The sequence below is a fragment of the Ochlerotatus camptorhynchus genome, unplaced genomic scaffold, assembly GCF_037179485.1.
Source record: "Ochlerotatus camptorhynchus isolate MF236.1 unplaced genomic scaffold, CSIRO-AGI_Acam_v1.1 ptg000424l, whole genome shotgun sequence".
NCBI classification, from domain to species: Eukaryota; Metazoa; Arthropoda; class Insecta; order Diptera; family Culicidae; genus Ochlerotatus; species Ochlerotatus camptorhynchus.
In genome coordinates, this window is record NW_027040910.1 from 436,362 (window position 1) to 462,836 (window position 26,475).

Consider the following 26,475-nt stretch of genomic DNA (forward strand, 5'->3'; position numbering starts at 1 on the left):
CACACTAGAAAATTTGTTTGCGAAGAGCTGGTAAATTGCTTCAAAGCTAGATGCAACGTTTACTTCTAACTTCATGGTAGAAGGGAGACCTGACTCAATACGCTGTTCGTTCACGTACTTCGAAAACTTCCGTGGATTGGAGTTGAATTCGCACTGCAGGTTCTGCTGGTAGTGGGAAAAGTTTCCAGTGTCGCCTTTTTGTACGCCAAGTTTAGCCTCACGTAATGGTCTTGAAATGGAAATACTTCTAAGAACACTGTTTAAACTAATTTCACAAAATTATGCTACACATATTCAGACTAGTCACTGTGCTACCAGCAATGAAACACGTCAAAAATCCTTGGGATAAAACTGCTCGGAAAACCTATCCACCTCAACTTTACGGATCTAAATTCACCTCATCACTAATCGAATGCTTTGCAATTTGAATAACCAATTGATGGGCATAGCGTTCGGCATGATTTCAAACCACCTCTCACACGATCGATTGTGCAATCCAAAAGTGTGTAAACGCAAACAACGCTTGCGAAACCCCCGGACTATCAGTCACATCCGGTTTTCCGATGGGCTCAACGTGTGAACTGATAACGTTACCCCCCACCCGCCATCGGTCCATTTTCCGTACCCAGCTGAAGTGATAGTTCTGAAATCGCTTCGACAAATGTATGATCACAGGCAGCAGCATCGACAGCCCAAATACATGGCAGCAACGTGAATAAGCCAGATAAAATGAAATAATAAAATTTAATCAAATAAATTGATATAACTTCAGCATACAGTGCCTGCACTTTGGGGAAAACCACACTCACTCACTCACTCATTGTAGAACCTGCCGGTGGTGGTGGTGGGTATGTGTGGTGTTTCGTCGACCCACGTTGGCCTCTTCGTGCCCTCGCGTAATGTGATGGAAGCATGGATATGATCAAAAAAGTACGCTCAGGATGATTCAGGTCATGGATAAATGTATTGCTGGAATGGAAAGGTTTGGGCCGCGGTGAAATGGTGGCTGGGATTGGAGTGGTGAAGTAATTTTGTAAATGGAAGAGAAAATATGCACAATGCTTTAAATTTGTGTGCCTACATGAGGAGCTTTTCCAAGCGCCAGGACCGTTCGCTCTCTTGCCTACTAATGTGGCATTGGATCAATTTGTAAATTTGCAGAAGGAAGAGAGTTGGGTGGATGACGGTTGTGGTTTTTGAGCGATTAGGGGAGTTTTGTCTGTGATTTTTCGGAAGTTAGCCGGCAGCGTTGCTAGATTGTTCTCAAGCTTACCGGTATTGAGACCTTAAACAATTTGTATTTATCGGCATTTTACTATTTTAACCGATTTATTATTTAAACGTTTGGAGTTTTTGACTAGAAAAGCCATTTTAACTAGGATGCCTTTTTTAATTTTTGAAAAAAAACAATTCTCCAAAATTTTTGGCATATTTTCAGAATCTCTTGACCAATTTAATCAGCTCACATAGTGATAATTTCTAAAATATATAATAATATTTTTTTTTCAGTAAATATATCTCAAACTCGCTATAATATATACATTTTTAAGACATTGTATGATCTTCGACACTAAACTCTTAAGCAAAGCTCAAAGCAATGAATGTTTAAAATATTTAGACTTGTAAATCGGATTTCCAAATCATAATAATCATAATTGTTAAAACCATTTAGATGCAGAGAAGAAGAAGATTCGTGACCATTTGCCTTGGAACACATTTTATCACCAGTCTAATGTGCGATGTACTGTGCTAACCGGCCACTCAAACGAAAATTATCTGCGTCGTAAATTCCCACAATCAATGCTTATGGGCATCTGCATTTCGTATAACCAGAGATTATTCGTGATCATGTGAATACCGCAGTTGATGAAAGGATGCTCTTTGTGTAACTTGGATGATCTTAGGGCCTCAGGGCATTGTCCTACTTTGTCGGTGTGATTTGTGCATGTCTTGGAGATCTGATCGACAGTGAGGCATGTATTTTTTTTTAAATTTATAGTGTTAGAAGATCAATGTTTTGACCACAAATGAGCGTGTAAGATGTAAGATTTTGATGAACCCCTTCCCCTTTCTGAAAGTCTTAGATTTTCCAAATTGTTTGCAAAGTCTAGCAGAGCTCGACATCGAACCTCCTCGTGTGGATTCAATTTGAAAAAGTGAAATTTAGGTCTGCTGTGGCATACGAGTTCTGATTGCTTCCTATTCCGCTCACCCGTCTGGAATGCAGATGCAGCTATTACCAAACGAGTTGTACTTGCGGACACGGCTCGATTATTTGATCTCTTGGATCAGTCGTCATCATTGCGAAGATGTTCGTGCTAGGTTTATAGCGACAGAAGATGAGCTGTGATAATAGTGCTAAAGGCTGACATAAAGTAAATTGGTACTCACAAAAAGACCTGCAATTCGTGATGCAATAAGTTTAAAAAGTCCATTAATGGTTGCTTTACAGTACTTTTATTAAAACTTCAAAGTTACAGCATTAGATGGTTACATTTCGCCTGTTCGAATGAAATTTCAAATCTTCCTCTTGATGGAGCCCATCAACGCCCGCACAGTTGAAATGGACACGGAATCAGCGCATTTCTTCCATTTTTCCCGTATTTGCTGGATGTCTTGGCCTACCCTGCCGCTTCGTCAAAGTCGCTGCTTTGAATTGCCCACTTTTTTTCGATTGGTTGAAATTCCGGGCAATTCAGAGGATTCATTAGCTTTGGGACAAAATCGACCTTTTTGGCAGCATACCACTCCAGAACCACCTTGGAGTAGTGGCAGCCAGTGCTGAATTCCTAAAATTTGAGCTAATTAGTCGCACCCAATACTGACTTGCACCCTTAAAATATAAATTGGCCTAAAATAACGACGCGTCCGCCCGATGACGTTGTTTCAAATAGTGTATTATCTAGATAAGGACTGCCCAACCTTTCAAAACTTGCTTTTTGAATGGCTGTAACTATTTTCGATGAACATGTTTCAAGCTGCATTTTGTTTCTTATTCATTCATGCTGAGCTTAAATTCATAATAATGCATAAAATTGCACTAAAATGATGTCCTTGCGGAGATCCAGAGACCACGTCCGGCCCTGTGTAATACAGATTACATTCTGAAACTCATAACTGTTTAATCCCGGAAAATTCTGCGCTGTCCCAGAAGGGGACGTGCCTAAGCCCCTAGCTGCTGGTCTAAGTCTATCGGCAGCCACTGGGGTGGGCTCCAAGGGCTTCTTTTATTCCCGGGTCCCAGGGTTTTATTTTCAGGCGTTGGGGAGGTTTTCAGATGTAGGTGTCCTAAATTAAAGATTTACCTTGATTTAATTTATTGGACGAACCGACCTGGTCTGGTGTGCTAGGTGACTTTGGCAGTCACGACGGCGGAATGTAACAGCCAAATGGTAGCGGCCGGATGGCGGCGGCCGGATGGCGGCAGCTAGATGGCGGTAGCTGGATGGCGGCAACCGGATGGTGGCAACCGGATGGCGGCGGCCGGAGGGCTATGGCCGCATGGAAATGGCCGGATAGTGTCGGCTGGATAGGGTCGGCCGGATAGTGTCGGATGGATAGTGTCTGCGAGTGGTGATGACTGGATGGCGTGGATCGGATGGCGACATCCGGATAGCGTTGGCCAGATAGCGTCAGCCGGATAGCGTCGGCTGGATAGCGTTGGCCGGATGGCGACATCTGGAAGGTCCCGTCTGGCCAATCGGCTGCTCAGATGGCCGAGTAAATGGACGACATTATACCGGTAAAGCGATTCCACACCACGAGGTCTACGTTAGAAATTCGTAGCCAGGCGACGAAACACCACCCGAATCAACTCCCTGAACCGCACCACTCAACAGTCCTCTACTCACTGTCGTGCTCTACTCCCACTCGTCTTCTCGATCACTTCACACCCTGACCGTGTTCATACTCCCGTTTTCCCAGATCTCTCTTTCCACCGCTCATACATTTTGAGTTCAGTGCGTTGTGGCTTATCACCACTTCTAACCCATGAAGCAAATCCTCTCCGTTACTAACCTACCAACATTCCTCATTTGTCGTTTAAACTTTATATTCTATTTAGCTATATCTACAACGGCGCCGGTGGTGTAGTGGTAAGCGTGATTACCTCTCACCCCAGCAGGCCTGGGTTCAATCCCAGTCGGCGCCGCCGGGATGTTCTGAGGCATAACATCTCTGATCACCCCTTCCTTCGGATGGGAAGTAAAGCCGTTGGTCCTCGGTTCATGAGTTGATGGGTCGATAGGTAGGGTCCAGGTGTGGGAGCTGCCTTCCTGGCACGTCGGTAGCATTGGTGCTCAGCACGGAAAACAAGATCGACGGAAAAAGCAAAACCAAAGGAAAAAAAAAGCTATATCTACTAAAGGGCCCTATACACCTATAAAAAGTAAATTAAATGTTACCAAACAATTATCATGCTAAATTATGTCGGTACTATCTGAAGTGATTCAGTACTTTCTTAAGCTTTTTTGCAGTAATTCAGTACTTTTCAAACTGATTCCGAGATCTTCTAAAGTGTTTCAGTACATTCAGAAGAGATTTTGAACTTTTTTTTAAATGATTCTGTGTTGTCCAAAGTGATTCGGATTTTTCTTAAGTGATAAAATATTTGCTGAAAAGATTTACATAAATCTTTTCTAAAATTATTCAGTTCTTGAGGAAGTGATTGCAAACTTGAGAGAATTGATACATTTTTCCCTAAAGTTTTGGTGGTCCATTCTGGAATTATTCAGCTCTTACGGAAGCGGTTACAAATTTTCAAAAGATGTTAAGTATTTTCCAAAGAGAATTAGAAATTTTCTTAAGTCATTCAATACTATCCGAAGAATTTTCGAGCTTTTCTGAATAGATTTCGAACTTTTCATAAATTATTCAGTGCTCTCTGAAATGATTCAGTACTCTCCAAAGTGATTCCAAACTTTTATGAAGTGATTCCGAATGATTCTCAAGTGATTCAGTACTTTCCGTAGTGATTTCGAGCTTTTTTTTATATGATTCCAAACTTCTCTCCAAATGACAAATATCAGCGACCGTGGGGGATTTTAAGATTTGTATCAATTTTTACCTGAAATGATTTATCAGGGGAGCTAGCATTTTACTTTTTTTTTTCCTTGATCATATTTACCAGGGGCGCAACTGTTTGAAATTTAACATTATGTGTTATGTTTTTAAATTTTTCCAGGGGCGCAAGCTACTTCAAATTAAGCTATTTTGATAATTTTTTACCTGAACATGTTTACCCGTTCCTCAAGCCATTGCAAATTTTACATATTTTTCAATTTTTCCTGAAGTTGTCTTCCAAATTTAGCGATTTTTTATCCCTGATCATATAGGTATGTCATGGGTGCAGACTATTTCAATATTTTTTTCAATTTTTCCTCGATTTTTTCTACCAGGAGCGTAAGTCACTTGAAATTTAGCATTTTTGTCTTGAAAATGTCTACCAGACTACATATTTCTAATTTATATATATTTTTTTTAATTTTCCCCCAAGGCCGCTAACTATTTCACATTTTATGTTTTTTTCAGATTTAACATAGGGGAATTTACGTATTCTCGGCAACCTAAGCAGCGACCTTCTTTCTATAGCCTTTTTCTCTAAGGAACGCACACATATGCAGTATTGGTTTGTTTACAATCTTTTGCTGCCAGCTGCTCTAACAATTTCAGTCGAAAGAATTGTCAAAAACTGTTTTGAAACGCTTTTACAAAGCTCCAATCTTCTCTTGTGAGAGCGAGTATTGTCGGCAACCAGTTTTTCTTGGGCAACCGTTCCATTTGAACTGCATGTAAATCTGCTGTTCTATTATCGGCAACTCGAAATCAGCTACAATTTGTAGTGCGTGTGTTTCATTTCAAGAAAACCTTGCTAGATTGCTTTTTCTCAGTGGTAAAAATATAGTCAAATTGAAGCTGAAAGCATAAAGAATCGTTTGCATGCATTCAGCGAAGTGTTTTCGTAAGAAAATCCAGTGAAAATAGTGTTTCAATTTGGGTTGCCGAAAATAGTCTGGCATGCCGAAGCCGTCATTTCCCCTATTTAAAAAAAAATCTAAACATGCATATCAGGGGCGCTATTTACTTAAAATTGTTCATTTTTAATTATTATAAAAATGCTAACTAGGGACGCAAATTATTTCAAATATAACCTTTCTTTTTCCTTAATGTGCATGTCAGGGGCGCAAGCCATTTCAAATTTTACGATTTTGATAATCTTTCCCTGAACTTGTCTACCAGGGGTGCTTGCCATTTCAAATTTACAGATCTTTCAATTTCTACCTGAACATGTATATTGGATTGGATTGCTGTATTATACCTATTTTGTAAACTTTTTTTCGGTTTGGAGCTAAGTAGTCGTCGACTACTCTCGACTACCCACAACCACAGCAGCTGACCAAATCTGGCCAAAAGATGACTTTGCCCCTATGCTTGCGAATGAACGGCAATACAAGCTTTTTCAGGCATTCTTCGATGCAAACTTGGGATGCCATCGTCGAGGATGTGACGAATGGTTCCGTTTCAGGCCACAACTGCAAATCGATTGCCAAATCATGGCCTTTTTTGCGAACTTGTCGGCAAATACGAACTTGAATCTTCCCCCCACGTACAGTTGCGATGTAAAACTTTTGACCGGGAAGCTTCTTAAAATCGAGTTTGACATATGTTTCGTCATCGATCAAAGTGCAGCCCTTGTGTTTCGTCGAAACACGGTCATACAAGAGCCTTGCAAGCTTTTTGGCCATGTGCCGGTTCGGATGTTTACTGGCTTTTTACGACTTGTATCCTTCCCTGGCACCGTTTGAAAGTTGGCGTTGTACCTTCTGGCCACATCTCGGATCAAAAGACTGGGGTTGGCTTAAACGATCCCTGGTTCCAGTTTTTTCGTGTGTCCGCTGATTCTTTTCCACACTCAGGGTTTCGAAGTAGGTAGGTTTTGAGCACTCGACGAACTGTTGTTTTCGGCATCTTCAGCACTTTAGCCAGGTTGGAACCGGACCACATTTACAGGTGTTTTCGCGCATTATTTTTTCTTTCGAGTTCCATTTGACGTTATTTCTGAACGCGATCGACTATTTTGATCAAACTTGCACCATTTGTTCTCTATAGAAGTGTAGACAAACCACTGTCACCGATTTTCGATTGCCTACACTAGACGCGTGCTAGTGGCACACGATGGGCGTATCAATGTACTTTTAGTCAGCCTTTATATATTGGGAAGTCCTTCACCTGTCTCTTAGCGTTTCAAATTAAAAAGCAAGTAATTTTTTGATCATGGAAAATAATTTTAAGTGTTGTAAACCTCTACCTAAATCAAAGAAGTGTAATTCAGAAACAAGAAGCTTGTCAGATGGATTTATCTAAAAACTGTAATGTTTTGGTAGTAAAATACCTTTGTATAATTCATTCGTCTTCAAGTTTATCGTTTGCCATCAAACACAATGCATCTCACTGCGTCCTAGCAAGAAGTACGGTCGACTTGTTTCGCGCTCCGTTAATTTGGAAGTTTTCTCGCTATTATCTGACGTAAATAATCAGTTTTTTCTCGCTTAGTGATTCCTGGCATAATTCCCGATAAATTTATCAAAAAGTGAGTTTTTTTCTGAGAAGAAAGTGTGTTTTCGGCATCATCGGAAGGAAAATTGTTTTTGCGATTGCCAATTCGCCAACCATTTTGCGCACCATCGGTGCGTGGTCACGCATACCTGTGCACACGGATCATCGTCATCGAGTGTCAGCATCTGCCTCCACATTCAAACCGCTCATCCATCTCGTGTGTTCAGCTGAGTGCCGAGCTTCATACAAGCACACACCAACGAAGACCGCCCGCACACGCGGATCGAAGATCATCAAAGCTGCGCGTCGCTCCGCTGCTGCTGTGTAAACGCTCGGTGATAGTAGTATAGGATTATCAGATAAGTTTTTGTTTCTTGTTTCTTTCTTTCTCCCATCAGTTAAATTTTAAGTTTGTGTTTCTGTGTTTGTATTTTTTTTTTTCTCGTGTATCGTGTCCGAGTAATTTTGATTATCGTTGCAGTGGTAGAGCGTTTTTCGCTCCCACTAGTACGGCAAAATGGACATTTTGTCGCAAGACGAAATGGACGTTTTGTCGGAAGATGACACTTCTTTGCCACGCGATAGCAAGAAGGGTCGAAAACGTCTGTCATCCCAGAAATCAGATGATGCCATCCCTGGTTCGTCATCTCAGTCTGGTAATGGACAGGGACAGATAAGCCCCCGATCGCGAGCCTACCCAGAAGACTCGACTGGCCCATGGGTTGTTTACTTTCAGCCCAAAAAGAAACCTTTGAATGTAATGCAAATTACTAATGATCTGACGAAGCGGTTCTCGGCCGTGACCGAAATCTCGAAGGTGAGGTACAATAAACTTCGCGTTGTCGTCTCTAACCTGAAACAAGCTAACGAGATTGCTGCCTCCCAGCTCTTTACACTCGAGTATAGAGTGTACATCCCAGCTCGTAATGTGGAGATCGAAGGTGTGGTCACCGAAGCGAGTCTGACCCCCGAGATCTTGGCGAAGCAAGCGGTTGGCCGTTTCAAGAACCCCTTGCTTCCCACGGTTGAGATACTGGAAGTCCAGAAGCTGAACTCAGTATCTTTCAGCGAGGGTAAAAAGAGCTTTACCCCCACAGACTCGTTTCGGGTGACCTTTTCTGGTTCAGCCCTTCCTCACTACATCGAGTTGGGAAAACTTCGGCTACCTGTGCGTTTGTTTGTTCCTCGGGTCATGAACTGCCAAAATTGCAAACAGTTGGGACATACGGCCTCTCACTGTGGCAGCAAGGCACGCTGTTCCAAATGCGGGGAGAAGCACGAGGATGGCGCCTGCACAGTCACTGCACCAAAATGCGTGTACTGTAAGGGAACTCCTCATGGTCTCTCATCGTGCCCGGCGTACAAACAACGTGGGGAGAAACTAGAACGCTCTCTTAAGGAGCGTTCCAGGCAGTCTTTTGCAGCAATGCTAAAAACAGCCACACCATCAACCAACGACAAAAATCCCTTTGCTGTTTTGTCTGATGACGAGTCTGACTCTGACTTGGCTGAGGAGGGAGTTTCTTTCAGTTTTCCGGAAGGTTCTGCACGGAAACGAAAACGCATCCGTTCGCGGAAAGTTGCAGATAAGGAACCCCAAATCAGCTTGCCCAAATCAAGGAGTGATGGAAAAAAGGAAGTTTCAACTCCTCCTGGTTTCCGCCGAACTGACTATAACCAGAACTTTCCATCTCTCCCGGGGACATCAAAAACCCCTGATGGCCCATTTTTAAGAACAGAAGCCTCTTCTTCATCCGGGTTGTTCTCATTTGATAAAATTGTGGACGATATTCTCAAGTACCTCAATATTTCTGATCCTCTCAAAAGCATTGTTCTGGCAATGCTTCCTTCTGTGAAGACCCTCTTGAAGCAATTGACATTGAAGTGGCCCCTCATTGCAGCAATCATTTCCTTCGATGGATAATTTTCCAAACGAGGTCGGGGATTTGATCACTGTTCTACAGTGGAATTGTCGAAGTCTCATTCCTAAATTAGATTCTTTTAAGTTTTTAATTCACAATAATGATTGTGATGCATTTGCTGTTTGTGAAACTTGGCTCTCTTCAGATATCGATCTTCCTTTTTATGATTTTAACATTATTCGACTGGATCGTGAGGATTCGCGTGGAGGAGGGGTACTTTTGGGGATCAAAAAGTGCCATTCCTTCTATAGAGTGAATCTTCCACAATTTCCAGGTATTGAAGTTGTTGCATGTCAGGCTATTATTAAAGGTAAGAGCCTTTGTATTGCTTCTGTTTATATTCCTCCTAGAGCCGTTGTTAATCGCAAACAACTTTCAGATATCTGTTCGGTACTTCCTGCTCCACGGTTGATTATGGGAGATTTGAATTCCCACGGTACAGGCTGGGGGGAACTGTATGATGACAACCGTTCTACTTTGATATATGACCTCTGCGACAGCTTTAATATGACAATTCTTAACAATGGAGAAGTAACACGTTTGGCTGGCCCATCCTCGAATGGAAGTAGATTAGACCTCACACTTTGCTCTAACTCATTATCGTTGGATTGCACGTGGAATGTGATCCAAGATCCCCACGGTAGTGATCACTTGCCGATCAAAGTTTCAGTTGCCAGTGGGTTCAATCCGTCGGAACCCGTTAACGTCGCGTACGATCTTACCCGTAATATCGATTGGACAAAGTTCAAGAATGTGATAGAAGATGCCCTAACGTCGGTAGAAGGGCTTCCACCGTTGGAGGAATATAACTTCCTCTCCAATCTGATCTTGGACAGCGCGCTTCAAGCTCAAACTCGGCCGGTTCCAGGAACGTCTTTCCGTAGGAAACCTCCTTCCCCTTGGTGGGACCACCAATGCACTGAGGTTTATCGTAAAAAGTCCGACGCGTTTAAGCTTTTCCGGAAACGTGGAACACCCGTACATTTCGAAGCGTACTCGGCTCTTGAACGCGAACTCAAGAGCCTCATCAAAGCCAAGAAACGCGGATACTGGCGGCAATTCGTGGACGGATTATCGCGCGAAACGTCGATGAATACGCTTTGGAATGCGGCGCGAAGGATGCGTAACCGGTCTTCAAACAACGAGAGCGAGGAGTACTCCGATAGTTGGATCCTCAAGTTCGCGCGAAAAGTATGTCCTGATTCTGTGCCGGCACAGATGATTCCTCGCGAAACGACGAATTCGGTAGACGAGATCAGCCAGCCTTTTTCAATGCTGGAGCTCTCACTCGCGCTCCTTTCGTGTGGCAATTCGGCTCCGGGGGCTGATAGAATCAAGTTCAACTTGTTGAAGAACCTCCCAGACGTCGCTAAGAGGCGCATGTTGAACTTGTTTGGTCAGTTCCTGGAGCTCAATATTGTTCCGGATGATTGGAGGCGGGTGAGAGTTATAGCCATTAAAAAGCCTGGAAAACCCGCGTCAGATCACAATTCGTATCGTCCCATTGCGATGTTATCGTGTATTCGAAAATTGTTGGAGAAAATGATCCTTTTTCGCCTGGACAAATGGGTTGAGTTGAACCACCTACTCTCAGATACTCAATTTGGTTTCCGTAGGGGCAAGGGAACGAACGACTGTCTCGCGTTGCTTTCCACTGAAATTCAGTTGGCTTTTGCTAATAAAGAGCAAATGGCTTCTGTCTTCTTGGATATTAAGGGGGCTTTTGATTCAGTATCGGTTGAAGTCCTTTCAGACAAACTCCACGCTTGTGGCCTTTCTCCATTAATTAATAACTTTTTGTACAATTTGCTGTCAGAGAAACATATGAGCTTTTCTCATGGAAACTCTACAGCTTCACGATTTAGCTACATGGGTCTCCCCCAGGGCTCATGTTTAAGCCCCCTTCTGTATAATTTCTACGTCAGAGAAATTGACAATTGTCTAAGGGACAACTGCACGTTGAGACAACTTGCAGATGACGGAGTAGTGTCTATGACAGGACCCAGAGAGGCCGACCTGCAAGGACCCTTACAGGATACCTTAGACAATTTGTCTACTTGGGCTATCCAGCTAGGTATCGAATTCTCCACGGAGAAAACTGAGTTGGTCGTTTTTTCTAGGAAGCATAACCCAGCACAACCAAAGCTTCAACTTTTGGGTAAACCGATCACTCATTCTATGTCCTTCAAATATCTTGGGGTCTGGTTCGATTCAAAATGCACCTGGAGATCCCACATTGAGTATCTGAAGCGGAAATGCCAACAAAGGATCAATTTTCTCCGAACAATTACCGGAACGTGGTGGGGAGCCCATCCGCAAGATCTTCTAACGTTGTACCGGACAACGATTTTATCGGTTTTAGAGTACGGTAGTTTTTGCTTCCAGTCGGCGGCTAAAACTCACATCATCAAACTGGAACGTATCCAGTATCGTTGTCTTCGTATCGCGTTAGGATGCATGCACTCGACTCATACGATGAGTCTCGAAGTGTTAGCGGGCATGTTGCCACTCTCTGATCGGTTTTCGGAATTATCCCTCAGGCTCCTCACCCGTTGTGAAATTATGAACCCACTGGTGATTGCAAACTTTGAGAAGCTTCTTGAGCTAAACCCTCAAACTCGTTTTATGTCATTGTACTACGTGTACATAACACAGGATGTCAGCCCTTCGCAGCATAATCCCTATCGTGTTTGCTTCTCCGACTTCGACAGTTCTGTTCATTTTGATTTATCAATGACGCAAGAGATTCGCGGAATCCCAGAGCATCATCGTTCCATGATTGCTCCGTCAATTTTCGCTGCAAAGTTTGGCCAAGTTGATTCCGCAAGATCGTTCTTCACAGATGGATCATTAATAGAGGCGTCCGCTGGTTTTGGTATTTATAAAGAATTTCATAGCGCCTCTCGAATGCTTCAAGCTCCTTGTTCCGTATATGTTGCTGAGCTGGCGGCAATACATTGTACGCTAGAAACGATCGCCTCACTTGCACCAGATCATTATTTTATTTTTACGGATAGTCTCAGTTCTGTCGAGGCTATTCGCTCCATGAGGCCGGTAAAGCACTCCTCGTATTTTCTCATGAAAATACGAGAGCTTCTAAGTGCTTTATCTTTAAGATCTTTTGTCATCACCTTTGCATGGGTCCCATCTCATTGCTCGATTCCGGGCAATGAGAAGGCGGACTCGCTTGCAAAGGTGGGCGCTATGGAAGGCGATATTTACGATCGACAAATCGCCTACGACGAATTTTTCTTCATTTATCGTCAACAGTCCCTCGCCAGCTGGCAAAATAAATGGAGTGAAGGGAGTTTGGGACGATGGTTATATTCAATCATCCCTAAGGTGTCGAAGCGTCCTTGGTTCAAGGGGTTGGATGTGGGTCGAGACTTCATTCGTATGATGTCTCGCCTCATGTCCAATCACTACTCGTTAAACGCTCACTTGTTCCGTGTTGAGCTGGGCGACAGTAATCTCTGTGAATGTGGACAAGGTTACCAGGACGCAGATCACATTATTTGGTCATGTGCTGAGCACCGTGGAGTCAGATCCGAGTTGTATGATTCCCTTCGGGCTCGAGGTAGACAACCTAATGTTCCAGTTCGGGATATTTTGGCTAGACGCGATCTGGAGTTTATGCAACTCATATATGTTTTCTTGAAGAATATTAACCATAGATTGTTAGTTTGATTAACCCTGTGTTTAGTTTGTGTTTTGTATGTGTGTGTGTATTTTTTTTTTGTAGATTTGTTTCTGTAATAATTGTATAATTACAGAGTTGATATAACGTCGATAGGATTAAGTATTTGTTTTAGAAATAGTGAAATTTTTGAATCATAAATCATATTCCAAATCTCCTTTTCCCTCTCCCGATCCAAACAATTGTCATCCACTAACCTCGAGAAGACCGCGAGTAATCGGTTCCAATCCTTTAATTTTAGATTTAAGACATTTATAATGTATAAAGAAAATGATAACTTGGCTCTGTAAAGTTTATTCGAATGAGCCTGTACAAATAAAGTAATTAACAAAAAAAAAAAAAAATCAAACACAATGCCTTTGAATGATGGAATGCAGCAAGATGTGGAACAACCTTCTTAAAGTGGTGTACGGAATCCGATCCGATTTGAAGAAAGTTAAACCAATTCTTGGAACTCATCAATAACATTGTTATATTTCAGTTGTCAACAACCAAACTGCAGTAAAAACATTCTCTTATTCTATAGATACACCCAATTTATTCAATGTATTCAAACGCTAAGTGGTAGAAGATAAATAGTTTAATAAACACTGTTTCTTATCTCATCAATACCAATATTTATCTTCCACTGCGCCTAGATAAACAGGTAATTTCGTCATCTACCATATCTGAGAATGAATTGTTTACTATTTAAAATTCAACCATGGAAAAAAATATTTTGCTGCTACACATCGCGACCGACATTTGAAAATGGTCTAACAAGTTGAATATTCATGTTTATTATTTTTAAAATCGCATTTACTAGAGAGCGGCTGGACAAGAAAAGTTTGTGTATGCAAATTCATTAAAAATGATGGATGGATTCCAAATCAATTATTATTTTACTAACAAATATGCAATGTAATAAAATTGTGAAAACCAACAAAAAATTAAAAAAAAAAATCTAGATAGAGCTGGAATTAGGGCGTAACAGCCTTTGTAAACAATGACTTCTCTCATTGATTTCTAGGAATTCAAGGCACGCCTACACAAACCAACATATCCACCAAGTAGGAGAAGTCTTCCCCTACTCGATGGTTATGTCGATTTGCCAAGAAGAGGGTAATGATTTTTGAGAAATCCTCGAGAGAAGTCATTGTTTACAAAAGCTGTTACGCCCTAATTCCAGCTCTATCTAGAAATGTTTTCGAGCTTAGTTCCCAAGTAACAATTCTGGTTTTATAAGGGTTCTGTAGACCATGATTTAGACTTGTAGAATGCTATGAAACCTCTTTAAAACTTGCAATGTTACTTGGGTTACGAGCTTACACTCTTTACCAAACCTCCCAAGTAACAATTTGTGTTTTATGAGGGTTCCGTAGACCATGATTTAGACTTGTAGAGTTTTTTAAAACCACAATAAAACTCGCAATGTTACTTGGGCTTAGAGCTTTACCTAAGCTTTCTTAAAAAAAAAAAATTAAAATCGACGGAAAGTTTTAAGAAAATCACAGTTTTTTTTTATATATAGGGGAAATGAACATAATTTTGGCCTAAATGCCCCTAATTTGGCCTCATACATAAATTCAGCAATCGACTAAATTTTCAATAGTGACCAAACATATCCATACGTACGTCCCAATGAAGCGTTCATCTAGATAAAATTGATAAATAGCTGATTTTTAGCGATGGGCCCAATATTAGATCCATAGGCCAACATTAGAGCCATTTCCCCTTTTACTGAGTTTTTTTTTTCTTTAGGTGTATTTTTTTCTGAAACAACATTTAATTACCTACAACTTTACCTTAGATGTTATTTTGATCAGATCTATCATTTCAATATTTATTATATGTATATGTTTTTAATAAGCCCTTTTCAAAGGCTACTTTTGAAAAAAATATTATTAAATACAAACTCAACCATTAGTAGGGAAGAGGTGAATTTTTTTTATTCAAATCGGAAGGGGTCCGTAAAAAACTGGCATTTTTTTAGCGTTTTGGGCTGGAAATGCACTATACCATTTCCCTTCAGCTCTGAAAATAGTAAACTTCACGTATTAAGGCACAAAACACTGTCATTTAAAGAATTTATTTTTCCCTACAGCTTTGTGTCAGACGTCATTTCGATTAGAAGTGACGTTTTCGTGCTACGATTTATTGAAAAATGGTGAATACGTCATTTTGAAAATCATTTAAAGATTCAGAAGGGCCATATTTTAGCACAAATCCCAATTAACATTACAAGTTTTATCGAGGTTTTAAAGCATGCCTCATAAAACCAAAATTGTTACTTGGAATGTAAATCATTACCCATAACGAACAATTATACAACGCTTCATGCAAATCAGAGATGGTCAAGTCTGATGGATTCGTCATTCGACGTGGAACTGCTCAACTGCATTAATATTTCAAGTGGTTGAAAACCATTTAAAAATTTAAAAAAATAACGAAGATCAAACTCGTTAATTCCATTGAATGGCTCTGATTTAAGTACGTCAATGGTTTCCATTTAATTCCATTGATAAGGGTCGATAAATTGCACCCCATTATTGAATTGCTTGTTTATCCTCTGATAAACCGTGTGCTTGCAACTTTTCTGCATCTCATTGCCTCCCATATACTGGGTGCGATGGACAAACCACCCCACATAGACTTTCATTCAGTTGCCCGGGTGAATCCATCGCTGCTGTGATTGGACAACTGCTCTGGGTAATCACAATGAAAATGTAATTAGTCCTATTTTGTGTAATTAAAATATGCGCCAGGCACCCAGGATTTGGGAGCAATAATTTATTTGTTTGCGCTCAATCATGTTTGATACATTATTCGCGATTGTACTGTTAGTAGGCTTTATTCAATAATTTACAAACGCATCGGTGAACAAATCAGGCGGTAATTTATTTACAGTGCTTCCGTTCTCTGTACCAATTGTTGGGGCAGTGATTTTTTGCCTCTACTGCCAATTTTCACCTAATTGGCACACCATAACATGCTCCCTCTGCGTGCAAACACGCATTCATTCACGTCGAATTAGAAATTATTGCCAGTTCCACCTTTCACGGTCGAAAGCATTTGCAAATTCTAAATCCAGACGCCACCGCCACCATTCCGGAGCTTTATGGCTTGCATTTGCAACTGGAAACTGTGTCATGGCGACACGGGTTCTATTTTCGGTGAACTGTTCAGCCAACCTATAAGAGAGAAAAAAAATCTCACAAAAGCACGTAATTAGCAATAAATTTTAGGCTTCAATGAACATGGAAAATTGTGTGCTCAGAACACTGTTCCGGGAAAATGAACGGCAAAAAAAAATCAGTTTCACTGCTGCTGCTCCCAGATTCCGAGAAGATCGTTGAAGGCGCTCAGTAAGGCTACAAAAAAGGATGGCAGTGAAGCGTGAAAAATTCGAATGCTGTCGCTTTTCGGTGTGCGTTTTCTCATGGGGAGGGAGGGGGGGGGGGGTGTCATGCGATGATATTGCTTTTTCAAATCTATGGGCTGTCATTCTAGTGTGGTAGCAGAAACGCGATGGCTTGCGAGGATGATACTGCAGTTATGAAGATATGGCTAGTGTGCCTCGTACATTGAGCCAGAAAAATGCAATGTAATGTTTTTGTTGGAACAATTAATGTTAATAGGCTAATATAAACATTTAAAATGGGCATAATATTCTTAGTGTAAGCATAGACGATGTCGGAACCATGCCATTCAAAAGACACGTGGAAATAAACAGCCAATTTTCATAGGTGCATGATTAGAATCTCTGCAGCCATTTCTTCCTTTAATCAACTAGGGGGGTTTGACAAAGGATAATCTCTTTCGGCTAACGTGCTTACATTTTCGAGTATCGTGTTATGAATGTGTGCTTCAAATGGGTTTGAGTTACTTTAAACTTTATTTACGTTAACATTAATGAATGTGATGGGGAAAATCCAATTTAACTGCCGTAAAAACCCCATATCTTTTCACAATACAGTACAAAACAAGCACATCCGTGAACATAACATAAAGAAATCATAGCGTTACGCAAACCAAAAATTAATTACAATGAATGTTAGTTTCATTTCCTATCATCCTCTTTTCATGAAAATTGCAGCGAATGTTAGAAGTTGACCTTGCAGACTATGCAATGATTTTTAATCTTTTTTTTATTCCGTGTTCTGTATATGCTTTTTCCTACACAAGCAAGCATTTGCCTTGATTTGACGCACACACTTGCCTCGATTCTCTCCAGCAGAAAAGCAAACGACGTCGAATATGCGAGGAAATGAGCGCTTCTTGTTTGCTTTTAGCCAATATATGTAGAAAGCAGTGGAGAAAGCACATGTCTGATAATCGCAACGTTCGTGGTTCAAGTCCCAGTTGGGAACCTTTCGACAAGATTAATTTTACTCATGAATACAATCCACATTTTTCTATATCCATTTTCTTGCATTGGACCGCAGCTCGGTATATCGCATCCTCGGTTCATGTGGTCTCCACTAACATCCCGTGATAATGAACCCCACATAATTGTAAGCAAATCTTACAACCCTCGGTTGGGAATTCAAATCTCAACTGTAGTCGAAACATAAAAACTTATTATTCAATCAGCTCCACTGGACATCCATCATCCGAAGCAATCCTCGTCGGCAGTAGTGAATCGAGAAAAAAAAACAATTCTCTTGCACCACGGTTCATCCTTACAAGACGCAGTATTGAGTATTTCTTGTTAAACAACCACGTCCAGGGTGAGGTTCACCCTGCCCAGCTATAATGAGACACCCCTCTACACTGCCTCAGGGTCGGCATAAACGTTTGACTACCGTTTCCAAGAAGACACTCAAATACACAGATGAACTCCCACATTATTCAGTTGTAACCGTTCGCGAAGAATGCTTGAGGCTCAAGTGAAACTCGGTGGCTTAAGCGTCACTCTCTTTACGAGAGACCACCGGTCGTGTTTGCTTTGCCTGACTTAGAGACTTAACCTCAGAGGACCACTCGAACGGTATTATTTATGACGGAAACTAATATTTATCGAAAGAACACCTCGATCCGATCCATTAACCATCAGGGAAACCCGCAATCTTAAAGAAGTCCACAAATTATAGTCCCATTTTTCATTAAACCTTACGAACCAAGCTGGAACGAATGTGTCTGATGCGAATCCACGACGAGCCCAAGAACTCCATGGCGAGCGAGCCAGCTTAAAGACCGTGACGGAAAATTAAGTAACACAACGAAAAACTTCAAATTTCAATATATGTTGGGTTGGACTAAGCAATGGTGATCATTCTAGTGCCGTGTACTAAATTCCAGAGCGTAGAAATTGGAAAGGGTTTTCGACGGATAAATGAATTCGTACCGTTTGTGTTTGAGCGGGAAAACTCTGACCTCGGGACATCTTCAGGTTCCACAGAACCACACTAGACGAGAAAACTGTAAAAATTGAGGCCCTGAAGAAGGTCCCAAACGGACCGAAACGTTGGACAAAAATTAAATAGCAGTATTTTGATTTTGTCGAGACTGAACAGCCATTCTCAACACACGAACCGGTTATGATGACATCGATCACGCAGTTTGGTATTGCCCGGGTAATGATGCCTCCAGAGCACGACTATTTCCAAGTAACATTTAAAGTTTTATAGTGGTTTTAAAGCATGCTACAAGTCTGAATTATGGTCTGAATAAGCCTCATAAAACCAAAATTGTTACTTGGGTTGGATAGCCTAGTGGACCGAGGTAGACAACCCTTCCGTGAAGTAAGAGATGTATTGGAAACCCGTGATCTTCCCTACATGCAGCCGATCTACGAATTCCTTTGTTTGTCTGATGTTAGAATTTTATGTGACCACACATTTTCCAGCCATTGTGTCCCAGTCTTATTATCCACCTGTTTCTGTGCTTCTTTCCCCTGTCAAGCCAGCATTTGGTCAACCGATCGAAAGTAGTATCTGAAGAAGGCTTCAGACACCTGTTTTCTACCTAGCTCCTTCCAATCAAAATTGTTACCCATTAACCCCAAGCCCGCCACGAGTATTTGGTACCCAATACTAATCTAGATTTACTGCTGATTAAAATGTTAATTAAAAAAATACGGATTTTTTACTTCACAAAAAAAACCAATGGCGTGTGCTTTCCTTGCGCTTTCAATCGTTGAGCGATATTTCAGTCCAATTTCGCTCGACCATGGCTCCCTTTACACCACCTCCCAATGGCCTCCCAATCCTACTGTCAGCGGAGAGTAGTGGAACCTCGTGGTGTGGCTGCGTGCTGTCCAGTGGATGGTGGGCGGTGTTTGCACTTTAATATTTCAATCATTTCCTGGTATTCATAACATTTAAATTCAGTGTTCACTCGGCTGTCGACAGAAGCAGACCACTCTCAATGTGTGTCACGCGATCGTCTGTTTACTCGGCAGCAACCATTGTGTGGTCCTCCTCATTGTTCTTCATCAGCAGTTCTTTCAGTCGATGCGTCGTCGACTTTGCAAAGCAACCGTTTCGTGATGAATGTGTGAGTGCTGACCACGTTTTGCGTCCATTGCTACAATGGAAGCGCTCTGACCCTCGTTGGCGAATTTGCCATACAAGTAAACCACTGGAAGCGGCTCCCGTTTTGATGGAGGAGGCTTTTTGGATAACGGAAGATAAAGTGTTTGTTGTGGTGTACACAGCTAAAAAAAAAATAGTGTACATTTACGTTACTATGATGAACATAAATGGAGCGTCATATATCCTACAAGTTTACATTATAGATCGTGTAAATTTATGAGACATGTCATGCAATATTCTAAATATTGTATGCAACTGTCCACCTTTGTTTGCAACATTTTTTGCAAGCTGCTAGTTTACGTGAAAAGGAAGTTTTTTTTTTTTTCCTCTGTTCGGGACATAAAACCACTGCGACCAGTAATTTGATCTATTGTAGTATATCCCGTGTCCTTAGTTTAGTGCATGTCGTATTACTCCATCACTATTGAGAAATGATGAAGTATTCGGTTTTGATACAGTTGTCATTCTTGCCTTTATCGCAAGGAATCGATTCTAATTGAAAGGTCCCGCTATTTATACCCTTCGGAGTGTTGAAACACCCTCCAAAGGCGCGCCCCTTTGTCAGTCAAAATTGGATTCCTTAGAAAAAAAAACAAGACATGACACCGATCATGACCATGCATCAGAACCCTAGTCTTAACCACTTCAAACTAGGAAACAACGAATAGAAGATTAGGAATCACATAGGTGAAGACTAACTAACTCATTTTTCCTTGTTTTAAGATCATCCTCGGTCCACGCAACCCGAGGACTTATCACTATCAACAAGGCATAAAAAGTAACAAGGACTAAGATGTGTTCCTTTGATTACTGTAAAATCCTGTTCCCCTAGTTTGAAGTAGTCAAGACTAGGAATCGGTGGTAGATCTTACATCCCGTAACGTACCACGAAAAGGTGATCTACCCACGTTACGGGGCAAAAAGGAAGTTTACATGCATGAATGTTTCCATGCATGGATTTTTACATCACCAGTAAAATTAAGATGACTATAGTTTTAAGATGTATTGTATAGTGAACAAGAATCCTCGGCTCTGTGAAGTTAATTTGGTTGAGCCTTATAAAATAAATTAATAATAATAACATTTAAATTGAAGCACATCCATAATTATCATATTTTTTTCGATGATGTCTAAAGTGTCCTACCATACGGAACTTAACGGTCATCAGTTAAAAGTTTCAGTTCACTAAGCTATTTTTGGAAGGTTAAAAATAATCAGCATTAAAAGTTATAACTCTGAACTAATGGATAACTATCATGGCGCCTGTAACCACTAGGCTGCAAGAAAATCACACTTGGGGGCTCAGTCGGTAAAGTCGCAGCTACAAAGCAAAACCATGCTGGATGTGGCTGGGTTCAATTCCCGGTCCGGTCTAGGAATTTTTCGGGTTGGAAAATTTCTCGACCTCCCTGGGCACAGAAGTATGATTGGACTTGCCACACAATTATACCAATGCAAAAATGGTACAAGCATCGAAAGCTCTCAATTAATAACTGTGGAAGTACATCTAGAACACTAAGTTGAGAGCACGCAATAAGCTAATATGCGATATGCAATAAGCTTGAAATTCGAAGAAGAAGAAGCAGACTTACAAAATTCTCTAATATGAAAATCCTGGCCACTGCGCGTACTTTTCATACTGATCATGCACATTAGACATTACTCCGAGTTGAAAATGTTTCCTTCTTTATAAATTACTTTACTAAATCAACGTTAATGTCTGCAATTGAAAATTTGCATTGCAGACGTTATCGACGGTTATCGATTAACAACCCTTCCGGAGATGGCTCCTTTTTTGAAATATGAGCAGTTCGTTGACAGATAATTTTTGTTTAGACAATCTACACAGAAAAACATGGTGAAACATTTTTCGAGTAACTGCTTTCTGAAGATAAGCTTAACATTTTTCTGCAGGCCTTTTCAAAATTAAGGCTAGACTTAAAATAGTGATCTGAAGATTTGCAAAATTGCATTTTTGGTCATGAGAAACACTTCTGAAAATTTTTAAGCTAAATACGAAAATTAATGGATTTGCGAATTTGTTTGTTACTGTTTGACTAGAGCAGCTAAACTAAAACCCATTCTCCTCTGCCTGGATCCGCCCGGAACTCGGGACTGTGCTTATGCACTTTTGATAGTCTCAGCGCTAGCTGGCGTTGCTAGATTGCTGCTCTTTTCTCCATTTACGCTGCAGCTCCGATATAATCTGCGTGACTGCTTTGTTGACGGCATTCCAAGTGCCCTCATTGACCGTTAAGGACGGGCATCTTCCTTCGCACTGCCTCGAACTTTGGACAGTCGAAGACCACATACTCCGGCGGTTCATCGACGTTGCCACACTCCGGACAGAGGAGTGACGCTACGTGGCCGAACCGATGCAGGTATTTCCTAAAGCAGCCTTGGCCAGACAGGAACTGCGTTAGGTGGAAGTTGACTTCTCCGAGTTTTATGTCCACCCAGGTCGAAAGAATCGGTATTAGTCTATGTGTCCATCTACCGTTCTGCGCCGTGTTCCACGACTGTTGCCACTAAGCCAACGACTCCACTCTCACAACTTTCCGTATTCTTCCGGCTTCTCTCCGCTTGTGTATCATTGCGGCGATAACTCATACTGTTTCCGACGAGATGGTTCTGTACGCACTCACAACTCGCATGGCCATGAGCCGGAACGCACAGCTCATTTTCCTTTGGTTCTGCTTCGTTTTTAGTTAGCATGCTTGGCATGCACAGTTGTACACACCAACTGCTCATTTGTTTATAAGTTTTTACTCAGTTGTTAGAATCTAGTTTTATTCAAAGTAATTGATAGATTAGGATCATAGTTTACTGTAGACATACAAAGAGTAGGTAAATCTTATCATTTGAATCAACACCAATGAATGTTTACACTTAAAGTCCGAGATGTGCAGCGAGCATTTCTCACTTCATTTTTGCAACGCAAAATCAAATACAGTTTATTGTTAGAATTCAAATGTCTTGTTTTTACATACCTATAAAAAGCTTAAACTCTATTCTATCGACTGCTTCAAACAGAACTAGGTTTCGTCAGCTCTGTGCAAAGTTATAAGCAAATGAGCAGTTCTTGAGCAAAACTGTGTATGCCAAGCATGGTTTCTAGTGCTGCAATCCAGGCTGGACCTCCATACTTCAGCATTGACGACGAAACACTGGCGAGAAGCAGAGTCGATGTTATAATATGTAAGAGTCCCGCCAAGAGAAAATGTTGCGAACAAACAGCATTATTTGTGATTTATTTTCCGTCTGAGTAAACGGAAACCAGATTTTTCGCGTTAGCATCGGATGACTTTTATTCAGAAGTGAAAAATGTCATGTCGATAGACGATGGTTGGGAGACAAAAACAATTATAGAACCGGCAAAAATGTTCAAAAAAAGTGCTTGGTATAACTTATAAATACCACAATGTACTTAATAATGCGATGATATGTCTTTCATCTAAAATTACTTAAATATTGTCAGTAATGAATGCATTACTTGTAGTTCACTGGCTGTGTGAACAGTAATGTTTATTTACTTTGCTTGTTTGGTACCCTTGACAGTTCGATTGGTACTTCTGGCTTCACTCTTGGTGGAACTCTTATTATAACATTGACTCTGGCGAGTCTTGCTTATGCTGGGACCAGAGTTGTTTGGCATAATTCTAGCTATCACGTTGATGGCCTTCTAAGCCTTCTCGCAGGCATATTCGACGTGGCTGTTGAAGTTCAGCCGGTCACCGATCATCACACCTAAGGTATTTCAACACACGCTTCGAGGCTACTGCGTGCTCCCCGACGGTGATTTCAGCCCGCTGTTTCGCTTTACAGTTACTGACCAATACCACTTCCGTTTTGTGGTGGGATATCTGCAGCTTCGCGCCTTGCGTCCAGTGAACAAGTCATGTCGACCGCGGCGCCAACATTTCCACCTCTTCCATCATCTCGCCTGTTACTGTCAATACGAAGTAAAGCCAACGATCTCAACTCCTTTGGGCAGCTTCAGTTTAAGCACGCCGTTGGCCAATGATGTAGCCTTGTGGAACTCCCGCTATGATTCTAATCGATATCTGTCCCATGTCTGTCTCGTAAACCACAGCCCGGTTCTGAAAATAACTCCTCAGGATCCTGCACAGGTAGTCAGAGACCCTCATTCTATGCAACGCTTCGGCGATGGCTTCCCAGCTGACGCAGTAAAACGCATTCTTAACGTTTGGACGTCTTCTGTTTAAACGCCTTCTTGGCTCTCTCGACCACTGTCCGAATTGCAGCCACCGTCAATCTCCCTTTCCAGAATCCGAACTGCCTCTCCGACAATCCGTGCTCACTCTCCGTGCATTTTGTCAGCCTGTTTAGGATTTTTTTTTTCTTTCCTTTATTTAACGTCGGTCTCTATTCCTCAATCTAGTGGCAATCACCAACGTACATCGATTGCCATCTATTGACGGTTAAACCACTACACCACCGGCGCCGGTAACCTGTTTAGGATGATCCTCTCCAAGAGTTTTCCGAGTGTATCCAGCAGGCATATAGGCCTATTTTTTTTTTTTTTTTTTATACAGGGGGGAATCTGCTCCTAGACTCCTGAGAAGATAACTCAGGGTGTGGGGATGGGAGAAATAGCTCTCCCGACCCACTAAACCTTACCCAGTGCTCTAGGCCCTTGCCCTCCCCGGAACCACCCGAAAGCATTACGTCATGGGAGGGGGCCGGTTGCGCTATGAGAGGAGGCCGGTTGTGCTATGGCGCATCACTTGGTGTTGTGTCCGACAGGGCCTTCCTCTTGTTGTTCGCTGTTCGTTGTTCGCCCGAGTTCTAGAGCAGACGTGATAGCCAGCCAACTGTCCAACAGGGCAGCTTAGGACAGATGTGACCACTTACCAGCTGCGTGTGCTAAGCACTCTAAGAACCCGGCGTCACTCCTGCCTTTGCACAACGAGGGTTTGTGCAGGGCTTCTCAACCTCCTGGGACGAGCTGGATGGGGTTCCAGCGTCCCTACTCTGCGGTAGTTCGTTTAGCCGCAATATCTCTCCCTTGGGTTCGATAATTAGTGTTTCCAGGGCACACCACGAGGAGGCGAACTACTTCATGCCCTGCCCCAGGCATATAGGCCTATACGATGCTGGATCCCCCAACGGTTTTCCTGGTTTCGGCAGCAACACTAGCTTCTGTATCTTCCACCTGTCAGGGAAGTGACCCTCGTCCAGGCATTGCTTCAGCACCATCCTGAACATATCTGGGGATGCCTGGATTGCCACTTTCAACGCTACGTAGGGGATTCCATCCGGACCGGGAGCTTTCTTCACCTTCAATCCTTTCGCTACTGCTACGAGTTCCTCGTGCTGACTTCGACGTTATCTCCCTCTCCCTCTCCGTGATGTGAATTCTGAATGTGATTCTCGGTGTGTGTTGTAGTAACCGGTTGACTGAAAGAATACCCATGGTTTTATTTGCCTGTAACGGTGCATGAAATACTTATCCATGGCTCGACGATCATACAATCTTTTATTGTTCCAATTGGGCAGTTATCTGAGGAGGCCCAGGAGTTAAGATATAAAGACATAAAGCGCTTTTGGATGGACCATACACGACCTTCTGAATCGTCTCCCAAGTAACATTGCAAGTTTTATTGAGGTTTTAAAGCATGCTACAAGTGTAAATAATGGTCTACAGAACCCTTATAAAACCAAAATGGTTACTTCGGCTGCTTGAATCATCTGACCCAATAATTTCAACAATAAGAGCACTTTCGAAACCAGAAAAACTGCCTTTGTTCGTAGATGCTTCTAGTTCTATCTAGCGATGCATCGATGGTGAAAGTGAAAAAAGCGACAGTTCTGAAAGTGATGAGGTAATGGGTAGCGATGAATTATTTTTTCTTTGATATTGTATGAAATGGTTGATGAAATATAATTATAGGATATAGGTAGTAATCATTTGAGGTAGTAGTGTTTTTTTAATGTTCATCGTGCATATTTCCGTTATATATAAAAAAAGAACAACAGTGACACAAATATACGGGAAGTCGTGACCGTATAGTTTGGTAATAAGCAGATCTGCAGAGAATACTAAAGAAGATTTATGATTTGGTATGCATTCCCAAGTAACATTGCACGTTTTATCGTGGTTTTAAAGCATTCTATAAGTGTAAATCATGGTCTACAGAACCCTCATAAAATCCCAATTGTTACTTGGGTTGGGCAGTATTTAAATTAGCCTGGTTTGCCCAATTTTGCCCAACTACGAACTGTTGGCGTTGAAAATAGTGCTTATTTTGGGTCAAAACCTTGAATATCTTAAAACATATTGAAGATAGGAACTTGCTTCCCAAGACAAAATGGCATATTAAAAAAAAAAAAAAAAAAAAAACAGGGGAATTTACGTATTCTCGGCAACCTAAGCAGCGACCTTCTTTCTATAGCCTTTTTCTCTATGGAACGCACACATATGCAGTATTGGTTTGTTTACAATCTTTTGCTGCCAGCTGCTCTAACAATTTCAGTTGAAAGAATTGTCAAAAACTGTTTTGAAACGCTTTTACAAAGCTCCAATCTTCTCTAGTGAGAGCGAGTATTGTCGGCAACCAATTTTTCTTCGGCAACCGTTCCATTTGAACTGCATGTAAATCTGCTGTTCTATTATCGGCAACTCGAAATCAGCTACAATTTGTAGTGCGTGTATTTCATTTCAAGAAAACCCTGCTAGATTGCTTTTTCTCAGTGGTAAAAATATAGTCAAATTGAAGCTGAAAGCATAAAGAATCGTGTGCATGCATTCAGCGAAGTGTTTTCG